Below are 12,343 nucleotides of genomic sequence, written 5' to 3' on the forward strand. Positions count from 1 at the left end.
AAGTTTAAAGGCCACCAGAATCACATATGTAAATGTTGTTGAGACACCTCAGTGGGACTTCTCTTAAGGAACTTGAGCATGCACTATTGTCTCTCTTTTGTATGTGTATGTGTGGGGGTAGGTTATGTGTGTGGTGCAGATGCTTAAGCACATATACACACATGCAGAGGCCAGAGGACAAGCATCTTCTATAGGCAGGTGGTGGTGACACATGCCTTTAATCCCAGCACTCAGGAGGCAGAGGCAAACTGATTTCTGTGAGTTCCAGGCCAGCCAGGGCTACACAGAGAAAGCCTTTCTCGAAAATCCAAAACAAATAAACAACTTCAACAACAAAAAAACAAGTGTCTCCTATCAGTCTCTGTCATGTTGCCTTGAGAGGGGTCTCTCATTTAATATGAAGCTTATTATTTGGTTGAATTACTCTGGCTGGCTAGAGAGCTTCAGGGGCCTGCCTGCCTCCACCCAACAGTGCTGGGATTATAAAGACACATGGCCATACCCATATTTTTACATTGGTAATGGGAATTCAAACTAAGGTCCTCATGTAAAATTGCTCTTAGTTGCTGAGCCATCTCCTGACTTTCTCCTTCCTTTCCTCCTCTTCTCTTCCTTCTCTCTCTCTCTCTCCATGCCCTTAAACATAGAGTCTCACATAAGCTCTCCCAGCACTCTTAGTCACTGCACTACCTCTCTGGCCCCTTGTTTTTGTTTTTGAGACAGCATTTTACCATGCAGCTGATATAGCCAAGGCTGGTCTGGAACTCCCTATATAGCCCAGGCTGGTCTGGAATTTGTTATCCTCTGGCCTCTGCCTCCTGAGTGCTGGGATTATAGGATTACAGGCATGAGCCACCCTGTCATTTAAATAATTCTGTGTGTAGTGTAAATGTGAAATGTCTCTCACAGGCTGTGCTTGAACACTTGGTCCCCAGCTGGTGGCAGGCACTGTTCTGGAAGGCTGTACAATCTTTAGAATCAGGGACCCAGGTTGGGGAAGTAGATCACTGTGGGTGAGCTCTGAGCTTTACTTCCTGTTTGTTTCTGTTTCCTGACTGCCAACCTGATGTAACTACTTACTGATGAGACCACAAAACCACCTGCTGCCATTTTGTTCCCATCACGAGGCCTGAATCCCTCTAAAGCAAACCAATCCTTCCTTTCTTAAGTTGCTTTGTCAGGTATTTGGTAACAGTGGCAAGAGAACAATTAATACAGACCCCAGCTTTACTTCATACTGAATCTTCCTGAGATGCTTTTCTGCAGTGTAAGTGAAGACCTCAGCTAGCCCCAAGTGGCTATCCCAGAGGGAAGGCCTCAAAGCTGCACAGCCCACAGCACTGAGTTGAGTTTCTTGCTGCTGGTAGCAACAGTTAGGCCTCAGATGCAGTTCTGTGATACATGCATAAGACCCAGGGTTGACACCCCTCACTGAGATGATGATGATGATGATGATGATGATGATGATGATGATGATGATACCAGGGCTGGTGAGATGGCTCAGCTGGTAAAGTGTTTGCTGTACAAATAGCAGGGCCTGAGTTCAGATCCCAGCACCCATGTAAAAAGCCAGGCACTATAGCACACACCCATAATCCTATCACTGGGGAGGCAGAGGCAGGAGGATTTCTGGGGTTTGCTGACAAGCCAGTCTAGCCAAATTGGTGGACTCTAGGTTCAGTGAGAGACCCTGTTTCAAAAATTAAGGTGTAGAACAATTGAGGAAGACCCTCAACATCAATGCCTGGTCTCCACATGCACACACACACACACACACACACACACACACACACACATTTACATATATATAAACCACACACACATAAATTAACAATAATAATAAAAAATAAAAAATAGAGTTATTAAGAAGAATTCTGGGCTGGAGAGATGGCTCAGAGATTAGGGATGCTCTTCCAGAGGTCCTGAGTTCAATTCCTAGCAAACCACAACCATCTATAATGAGATCTAGTACCCTCTTCTGGTGTACAAGCACAACAGTGTAACATAATAAATTTAAAAAAATTTTTTTTAATTTGTTAAAAAAAAATTCTAATCCTGATGTAGTGGTACATGACTGTAATCTCAACACTCAGAAGGTAGAAGGATCTTGAGTTCAAGTATAGTTAGGGGTGTGTAGCAAGATCCTACCTCAAAGAAGAACACAACAAAAGAACAGACTAGCTGGTGAGGGATAGAGCTGAAATGGAACTCAAGATGGACAGACTTCCAACTCCTTAACTAGTCTGTTGAGTCACAATTTCCTTATCGCTAAAGGACTGGACAGAGATGTGTTTTGTGAGTATCTCCTGGCACTGGAGTTTGAAGAGGAAGTAGGAAAAAAATTAAGATAATTTTTTTTAAGTAAGATAAATAGCTCGTGAAGTTCAGTGGTAGAATGCTTGCCTAGTATTCACCAGATTTTGGTTAGAAATAAATAAATAAAATAAAAGAGTTTTCTGAAGATCTAAGTCATCAAAAGGAAGCTCTTGAATCACATTTTTCAAAATTTATTTATTTTATGAGGTGGTGGTGGTGATGCATGCCTTTAATCCCAGCACTTGGGAGGCAGAGACAGGCAGATCTCTGTGAGTTGGAAGCCAGCTTGGTCTACAGAATGAATTCCAAGACAGCTACACAGAGAAACCCTGTCTTCAAAAACCAAAAATCAAAATAAAACAAAACAAAAGAGTAACAGGTGGTCATGAGGTCATGAGTAGCCAGGTGTTGGCTGGGAACTAAACCTGAATAGGATCTTCTAGAAGAGCAGCCAGTGCTCTTTACCATTGAGCCACCTCTCCAATCTCTTGCATCATATTTTTAACACAGGCTGTTTGTGATCCTAATATTTCTATACTCCTATGTAGATGTGTATATGCGGATGTATGTGTCAAAGCCAGAGATTGATATTAGTTGTTATCCTGTATTGCCCACCATCTTGTTTTTTGTTTTTTTAATATTTGCTTTATTTCTTATGTGTAATGGCATGTATGTGTATGTGGCTCTCAGAGGCCAGAAGAGGCCATTAAACCTCCTGGAGCTGGAGTTACAGACCATTATAAACCACCTGATGTGAGTTCTGGGAACAGAATTCTGGTCCTCTGCAAGAACAGCAAATGCTCTTAACCACTGAGCCAGTTCCCTCCTTATTTTTTGAGATATGGTCTCTTGCTGAACCTGGAACTCACTGATTCCACTAGATTGGTTGGCCAACCATCTTCCTGATTCCTCGTCCCATTACTGGGATTACAGGCATGTGCCATTGTGTCCAGCTTTTTAATGTGGATGCTGGGGATCCAAACTCAGGTACTCATACTTGTGCACACTGAGCCATCTCCTCAGCCGAGAGGTCAGAGCTATTAGAGCCATAGCAAGAGCGTGGCGGCGCACACCTTTAATCCCAGCACTTGGTAGAAGAGCTAGGTAGATCACTGTGTGTTCAGGGATAAAGCCAGCATTGGAGACATATGCCTTTAAGACCTGGAGGGTGGTACTTACAGGCAGTGACGAGGCAGTCATGTGTTTGGGTTTACAACCAATGAGAAGGCAGAACAGAAAGACTATGTAAAGACAGACACACAGGAAGTAGCTCTCTTTCGGGAAGCTAGGAGCACTGCAGGAGGTAAGATTTTAGCTTTGAGCTCCGACCTCTTGGCTTTCTCTTTTACATTGGTTCTGTGTTTTTTATTTTAATAAGATGGTTGGTTACATCTACATCTATGTTCACATTTTAGGCAACATAGCAATATGGTAAATAAGATTCTGCTCAGATGGTCTAGACTTAACTCTCAACTTTCTTTCCTTCCTTCCTTCCTTCCTTCCTTCCTTCCTTCCTTCCTTCCTTCCTTCCTTCCTTCCTTCTCTCTCTCTCTCCTCTCTCTCTCTTTCTTCCTTCCTTCCTTTCTTTTGTTTTTTTGAGATAGAATTTTTCTGTGTAGCTATGACTGTCCTGGAACTTGTTCTGTAGAGCAGAATCACAGAGATCCATCTGCCTCTGCCTCCTGAGTGCTAAGATTAAAGGTATGTGCACGGCAGCTATTTCTTACCAACCATGTTCTGCCTGGGCAAGTTGTTCAACTTCTCTTTGCTCTAGTTTTTCTGTGTACAAAGCAGAAATGACAACAGTAATTGTTCCATTGGGTTGTCACAGAGATTAAATATAAATAGTCGAGGGAAATTTTCATCTGTGTGTGACATAACGCTGACTGCTGTGACCACTGAGTGTGAGAGAGTCATTCCCAGACTGTCACCGGCCTCTGATTGATGTCATTACAGAAGCAGAAACAAGAGAGATACTGCCTCATCAAGGTAAACCTGTCTCAACCTCCCAAGTGCTAGGCCTGCAGGTATGCTCTACCACACTTGGCAAAAGTATTAGCAGATGAGGTTGGACCTCATCAAAATTAAAAACTTTGTGCATCAAAGGACATTATCAAGTAGAATGAGATGAAATATTTACAAATTATTGATAAAGTTGGCATAGTGGCACATGACTGTGAACCCAGCATTCAGGAGATGAAAGCAGGAGGATCAAGAGTTTGAGGCTATCCTTGACTATAGAGAGTTTGAGACCAGGCTGGCCTATGAGAGACACTATCTCAATAAACAAACAGGTAAAAAAAAATCTGATAGTCATATCTACAATTCTTTTAAAAGTGATGCCCATCTTCCCAGCAATATATAAATATGTATTTACATGCAGTTAGTGCCTTGAATAAATGCTCCACTGGATAGGAAATAAGTGACTGAGTCCCTCCTATGCAGTCATGGCACTGGAAGTGTCTTCTCATGAAGGGAGATGGTTATTTAAAATTGAATGTCTAGAGGGACCTCTCTCTGCTCTGCTTAGTGTTCCCATAGAGACAAGCTGGGGCAAGCTATGAAAATAAAGAGAAATAGCTGTGGGCACAGGAAGACATTAAGCCCTGGATTCACCAAGTATTTGGTCACTCAATGATGAACAACATGAAATGTTTTTAACAGAAAGACTATTATAGAGTGAAAAGGGAAGAAAGCAAGCAAGGACAGGAGAAAAGAAGGAAGGGAGAAAGGAAGGAAGGAAAGAAGAAAGAAAGGAGGGAAAGAAGGAAGGAAGGAAGGAAGGAAGGAAGGAAGGAAGGAAGGAAGGAAGGAAGGAAGGAAGGAAGGAAGGAAGGGCTAGCCAGCTGGTCTAAACAAAGCTTTGTTTTCTTTTGGTGGAGGAATGAAGAATAGAATGAGGTGGATATGGTGGTACATGCCTCTAATCCCAGTACATAGAAGGGGAAGGCAGAAGAATGGGGCGGGAGAGAATGAAATGAAGATAAATCAGACATTAAGTGCCAATTTGACATGATCATTCTGCCTACTTTGAGAAAAACCTGTCCAGGTCTATTCATCCTCTGTAAGGCATTGAAGGAGGCCTTTGGTTTAGATGAATTACCTAAGGACATAAGTATTCTACATGTATTCAGACATGTAAAACATTTAAAAAATTAAATGTGTGTGTGTGTGTGTGTGTGTGTGTGTGTGTGTGTGTGTGTGTGTACGTGCATGCACATGTGTTTGCACAAGCATATGCCATAGCCTGTGTGTGTGGAGGTTAGAGGACAATTTTCAGGAGACAGTTCTCTCCTTCCACCATATGGGTCCCAGGATCAAACTTGATCAGGTTGTCATGTTCAGTGGCCATCTTACCAGTCCTATTCATATATTTTAAAATACTTCCATAAACTATCACTTATTTTCTTGTAGCATGAATCCTAATTGGTCTTAATAAAAACCCAGAGTCAGATATCAGGGTAAAAGCTGAAAGATCAGACATGCAGAACAGTCAGCCATCAGAGAGACTTCTTACCTCCACCGAATCCTCAGCCTAAAAGGGAGCTGAGGTCCTGTCTCCTCTTATCACTTCCTCTCTCTGCCCCACCAAGTCACTTGCTGTCCCCACCTCCCGAGTGCCGGAATTAAAGGTGTGTGCTCCACTGCCTGGCCTCTATGGCTAACTAGTGGCTTAGCTCCACACTCTGATCGTCAGGCAAGCTTTATTTGTTAGATCACAAACAAAATATCACCACATTTTCTGTTAATGTGTAGTTCATCATTAGAATCCACATTAGAACATGTCATTTTTGCCTTGGGAATGGCTAGTTCTTATAAATGTGCTGTGCAGATAATACTTAAACTGAGTATAACATCTGAGTTTAGCATCTGCACATGAGAAACAATAAACAGACAATATTAAACATGTACAGAGAGAGGGAGGGAGGAAAAAACATAGAGAGGCCCAGGAATATGCTGTAGGCATCCAAAAGGCAATGGGTAATAAGAATCTTGGGTGAAGCCCTTTAATCCCAACACTGGGGCAGAGGCAGGGGTATCTCTAAATTCAAGTCCAGCCTGGACTACAGGGTGAGTTCCAGGACAGTGGGGGCTACACAGAAACACAAGGGGGAAAAAAAGAATCTTGGGTGCAAGAAATAGAAATTCAAATCAACCTAATTTGTTTCCTGTCTGTAACATGTCCTGTGGCAGAGTTGGCTTTAGTCACAAGCCAGGGGCTCAACGGTCTCCAGCATTCCATTCTCCTTTTACCTTTGTTGGGTGAATTCTTGACAGGGTTTTGATTTTGTTTCTGTGGTTTTTGTTGTTGTTTTTGTTTTTGTTGAGACAGGCATTTGTGAGCTGCCCAATGTAAGAGCACTGAATAATGGTTTCCTGCAAGAGGACCAACAGCTCTAAACCATAGGCCCATCTTCTCAGCCCCAATTTATATGTTTGTTTATTTATTTGTTTGTTTATATTCCCAATTAAGGAACCCAGGACCTTGCATTTAAAGAGAGTGCTCTGCCTCTGAGCTACATTTCCAATTCCTCAGAAAAGTTGATTAACACATCAGTTTGAACTTACATATTAAATCCATTGCTACTTCACTCCCCCAATGGGCTGTGTGCTGGCCTTTTATGCTAACTTGACATGAGCTATAGTCATTTGGTGGAAAAAAACTCAATTGAGAAAGTTTCCATACCAATTTGGCAAGCCTACGGGGCATTTTCTTGATAGATATGGTAGGACAAGCTCATTGTGTACCCCTAGACAGGCAGTCCTGAGTGGTCTAAGAAAGCAGGCGGAGTAAGCCATGAATGGCAAGCTTTGTTTCCCTTTGGCCATTATATCAGTTCTTGACTCCAGGTTTCTGCCTTGAGTTCCTGCCCTGACTTCCCTCCGTGATGAACTGTTACCTGGAAGTGTAGGATGAAATAAACCCTCTTCTCTCTAAGAGGTTATGGGATTTGATTATGGCCTTTATAACAGCAATAGAAATTCTAAGTCAGCCTGAGAGTGCTGTGTGAGTAGAGACCCTGGCTATTCACTCCAGCATTCTTATTGTCTAGCACACTGCCAGTCCAGGAAGATTTTGGTTCCAGAGACAGAGATAGGAACAGTATAGGAAAGGAAGATTTAGTGATATTTTATTTGTGCTGAAATGTGGTGATATTTTACTTGTGCTTTAATAAATAAAGCTTGCCTGAAGATCAGAGGAATAGGAACAACCATTATAAGTAAACAAAGAAGTCAGGCAACAGTACACACACCTTTAATCCTATCACTTGGCAGGCAGGAATCTGTCTGGATCTCTATGAGTTCAAGGCCACACTAGAAAAGAGCCAAGTGTGGTGGCACACGCCTTAAATTCCAACACTAGTTAACCATGGAGGTCTGGAGGTCTGTGCAGACAGACAGGAAGTGACAGATCTGGGCAAGAAGAGGAAGTGATGTAGCTGGACAGAGAGAGCAAATCAGATGGCAGAACAGCAAGGCCTATAGGCATGGGTAGAGAGGAAGTAACTTGCATTTGGAAGTTGCTGAGTTGGTGAGATAAGGTTAGCTGTAACATTCCTTGTTTCCCTGATCTCTCTCAGACTTTCACCCCTATATCTGGCTCCATGTTTTTTATTTAATAAGACCATTTAGAAATTCATCTACAGAGGATGAGCTTGCTGCCTCTTAAGATGTGTCCCAGATACCATACTAAGTGTTGTTCATGCATTGACTAACTTGATACTGTGTTAGCATCCCAAGAGTTAAGTACAATTCATGGGGCCTATCTCTTTCTGAGTCTGGCTATATTATATAGTCTAGGCTGATCTCAAATTCACAATTTCCTGCCTCTGCCTTTCCAGTGCTAGGATTAAAGGCATGCACTTCATTCCTGACTTCATCTTTTTTTTTTTTTTTTTTTTTTTTTTTTTTTTTTTTTTTTAGTTTTTCGAGACAGGGTTTCTCTGTGTAGCTTTGGTGCCTGTCCTGGATCTCACTCTGTAGACCAAGCTGGCCTCAAACTCACAAAGATCCATCTGGCTATGCCTCCCGAGTGCTGGGATTAAAGGTGTGTGCCACCACCGCCCGGCCTGACTTCATTTTTTTGATAGTCGCTGATATCAAAGTTCAATGCAGAGACCATTTGCCAAAAAACACAGAATAATCAGGATTCTCACTCAGCCTTGTGTGATTAGAGTTCGTACAGAGAAAGAGGGCTCTGCCTCTGGGTTCTGGTGGGAAGCCAGGCTCCATGAGGATCAGGAATGTATTTGTAAAAATATTCTACCAGGCTGGAGAGATGGCACTTGCATCAGGCAACGTACAACTGTCTTTAACTTCAGTCCTTCTGCTGTTAGAGACAGGCTTTCATGCAGCCCATCTAGGTGGGCCTCTAGCTGGCTGATGACAAGCAGGAGCCTGAAGTCCTGGTCCTCCAATTTCCACTTCTGAAGTTTCTCTGGTCCCACCCATTCCCTTGGTTCTGCAGCTGCTTATAAAATAATCACTCAGAGGCTTATATTAATTACAAACTGTATGACCAATGGCTTAAGTTTCATGCTAGCTAGCTCTATCATTTTAAGTTAACCCATTTCTATTAATCTATGTTTTGCCACATGGCTGTGGCATTACCAGTCTGCTGGCACATTGCTCCTTGGGTGGCAGGCTGGCATCTCTCCCACCTCTGCCTTTCTTCTTCCTGTCTCTCTCGTGGATTTCCCACCTAGCTAAAACCTGACTTGCCATAGGCCAGAGCAGCTTCTTTATTAACCAATCATAGCAACACATTCACAGCATACAGAAAGACCATCTCACAGCAGAAGATAACAACACAGGCCTGTCTGTGTGTGTCTCTACCACCACATTTTTAGGGAGTGCTGAAGATCAAACCCAGGGCCTGTGGTATGCTAGAGCAGTTCTTTCCCCACTGAGCTACACCCTCGGCACAAGAATGGAAAATTCCTATTGGGTCACACTCTAGGAAAACTTGAAGAAATTTTGAAGAAGAGGTGTAAATCAACTTTACTCAACATGAAAAAGTCCTTATTCTGTGGATCTAGGAGTTCATTCCAACCACTATACTGTTAGAAATTAATACAGGCATGTAGAAAGGAGCCAACAGGGAATTATCCTTCCCATGAGCTTTAGGGAGAGTTACAGACTTATCATAGGAAGTCTTAACTGAGATCTTGGGGTGGACTAATGTTAGGAGACATAGCTGCCATGTAAAGCATCATGGGAGGTCCTTAAGACAGACAGACAGACCCTTCAGTTCCCAGACTGTCAAGCAAGATATCACATCATGGCCCCTGGCCACCACACTGGCTGGGGCTTTGAAGAGAGAGTACCTTCTCTTCAATTGCAGGGGACAAAGGGAGTTTCTGAGTCTTACAGTTTTTGAGGGAATCAAGGACAAGCTTTGTACCATGTAATCTAGCTTGGCCATGTGTACTAAGAGTCACAAGGTAGGAAGGCATTAGATAACAGTGAGGCTGTCCTTGTTCTAGGAATCAGGGAGGTTGGGCATGTTCACAGATGCCAGTGGGGGGGTGCAAACTGAACTCTTTTGTAAGAGCCATGAGCCACAGCTTACTTTATTAAGTCCATCCTCCATCCAAAAAAGAGGCTGCAGAGGAGCTCAGCCTGATTTCTGGTAGTCAGAGAGTCTGATCTAACACATACGGCATGGATGTGCATAGTCTAGCTGGCATCATCGTACTGTATGGATCCAGTTCTGAGGCTTTGGGCAGGTCATCCTGCCCTCCTGAAGCTTGTTGTCTTCCTCTTTCCCATCTTTTCCATCAGTCTTCTGGGCTCCTGTGAGGATCAGATGGAATAATCTTCAGGAAAGTTTCCTGTGAGCCATCTTTGAAACTAACAGCCACTCCTTTTCTAGCAATGCCAATAAAGACAGTGGCTATTTTCTTCCTTAATAAATCCAGGAAGAATGCAAAACCCTCAGGATTCTGGCTGATCCCTTTAAATCAGCAAGCACTTTACCCACAGAGTAATCTGTCCCCTGCCCCTGCACCATGCCATCTTTGCAAAAGTTGCCCATGGCTGGTCTTCAGAGGAGTTGCTATTTCCAACAGCTGCTGTCCATATTTGTAAATTTCCACCTACAGGAGGATTTCTCCTGTTCTTTCAAGCCTCTTACTGCAGTGTGTCTCCTGGAAAGAAAGCCACTAACTCTTGGCTAGAGGACATTAAACTCCTTTGAGCTCAGCCCACAGCTCTGCTGGGCTGTTTTCCTCTAACAGCTTGCATTTCAGCAAGTTACCCCAAGAATTCCTTAATCTCTAATTCACTCATTGAACAAGGCTTTAAATTTCTTAATCTCTAATTCATTAGATAAGCTGGGCTTTAAATGAGTTTCTTGCTCATCTGTCTGAAAATGGCTTGTGGAAGAGGCACAAGGGATCATTTTACCTGGAGGACCCAATTTTGTTTCCTCTAAAGAACTAGCATAAATATCCACCTTTAAAAAATAAACAAATAAAACCAAACACCTAAACAGAACAAAAACAAAGTAAAACTTCCTTCTTGACAACATTTAAATGTTCCTGTTCTGGATGGATGGGGAGTAAAGAGTTCCCAGGCAGCACTACCAGGTAGTCCTGCATGACATGGTACAGGTGAACTCAACCTTTCTGTTGGTGACAGGTATGTGGCATGACTGATCCATGAGTCACCTGGCACACCTCAGGGAGTGGAGCAGGATGGGGATCAGAGGCAGACTTGTCACTGGTCCCTGGGAGAGTCCCAGATTCCTTGAGAAGCTCCAGAGAGTGCTTGTATATGCAAGAGGCTTGAGGGAGGTCTCTTGGATCAACATTGCAGGAAAGGAAGAAGACGGACTTCTCAACAGCCTTAACAGAGTCTTCATCCCTGGGAAGCTCCATGTTAAGGAAATCCTACATAACTGACCCAAGTGCTAGCTGACTCCAAGAAGGACCAGGCACTGAGAGGACTTGTCCCTAAGAAGCTGATACGACGTTGTCCTTCGGGGTGGGCCAGGGTGATGTTTCTCTGCTTGGAAGCTTTCTTTTAATTTGTGCCTTTTTCCATTCTCAACTCTCCTATGATAGAGGATGAGTCCAATCTGACCCCAGAAGGTTTAGGAAGAAATGGCAGAGTGGCCATGAACTAGACCTAAAGAAACTGTCCAAACAAAGGGCTACACCAAGAAGGGGAAGAAGATGAAGAGAAGGAATGGGATGTGGAAGGGGTAGACATAGAAGAAAATTTGGGATAGGGGAGAGGAGAAAAGAAAGGAAGGGAGAGAGGGAGAGAAGGAGGGAGGGAGACAGGAAGAGAGAATGGGAAGAGGAAGAGAGAGAAAGGAAAGAAAGTGAAGAGTAAGATAGAGATGAAAGGAAGAGATTGAAGAAAAGAAAAAGACTGTTCAGAGTATCTTGATGTGGTCATCAGTGGCCTTGGATCAGGCACTGACTTAGTCAATTAATCCCCAGTGCCTCACACCTCCAGGCTCACTCCTCTTTCTCCATGGCTGTCCATTACTCAGCTATGTTATGGGCCAGGAAGGCCCCCATCCACATATCTCATTGCTCTTTTTAAAAATTATTTCTAGCTTATTGTTATGGAAAAATAATCATCACTGAGAGATTACTGTATACCTTTTTCTTAGAAAAACGTGGAACCAGAATGTAGGAGTCAGGTGTGGTTGAAAGTTTTCTCTGGTCCCACTCAGTCCTGCAGTCCTGCAGCCACTTATAAAATAATGACTCAGAGGTTTAATATTATTTACAAATTGTACGGCCAATGGAAGCTAGCTCTTACATCTTTTTTTTTTTTTACCACCAATATTTATTGAAGAAAAATGGAGTTATATGTTCACACACATTGTATATAAATGTTCACAATCATTTATTCATAATAACCCAAACTAAAAACAGCTGAGGTCCACACCAATAGGATAACAGCATCTTCATGTAACAGAATATTACTCAGAAGAAAACTGACTCAAGTAACATGTGTGCTTTTCACAGAGTCACGCTGAGTGAAACCACACACAAATAAAAGCCAT

The 12,343-nt window shown here is 42.9% G+C and overlaps 1 protein-coding gene across 3 annotated transcripts in view; it reads left to right on the top strand.

Moving 5' to 3' along the window:
- Positions 1-12,343, top strand: part of Cep20 (centrosomal protein 20) — a 76,894-nt gene that overhangs the window by 22,128 nt on the left and 42,423 nt on the right. Inside the window, exon 5 of one of the 3 annotated variants that reach the window (XM_076577804.1) lies at positions 4,273-4,343. The exons of the other annotated variants lie outside the window; for them this stretch is intronic. The gene's annotated coding sequence lies outside the window, so the exon portion shown is untranslated. The remainder of the gene's footprint in view (positions 1-4,272; positions 4,344-12,343) is intronic. 3 annotated transcript variants of the gene reach the window in all.

Source organism: Peromyscus maniculatus, chromosome 8 (assembly GCF_049852395.1).
Source record: "Peromyscus maniculatus bairdii isolate BWxNUB_F1_BW_parent chromosome 8, HU_Pman_BW_mat_3.1, whole genome shotgun sequence".
Taxonomy (NCBI): Eukaryota; Metazoa; Chordata; class Mammalia; order Rodentia; family Cricetidae; genus Peromyscus; species Peromyscus maniculatus.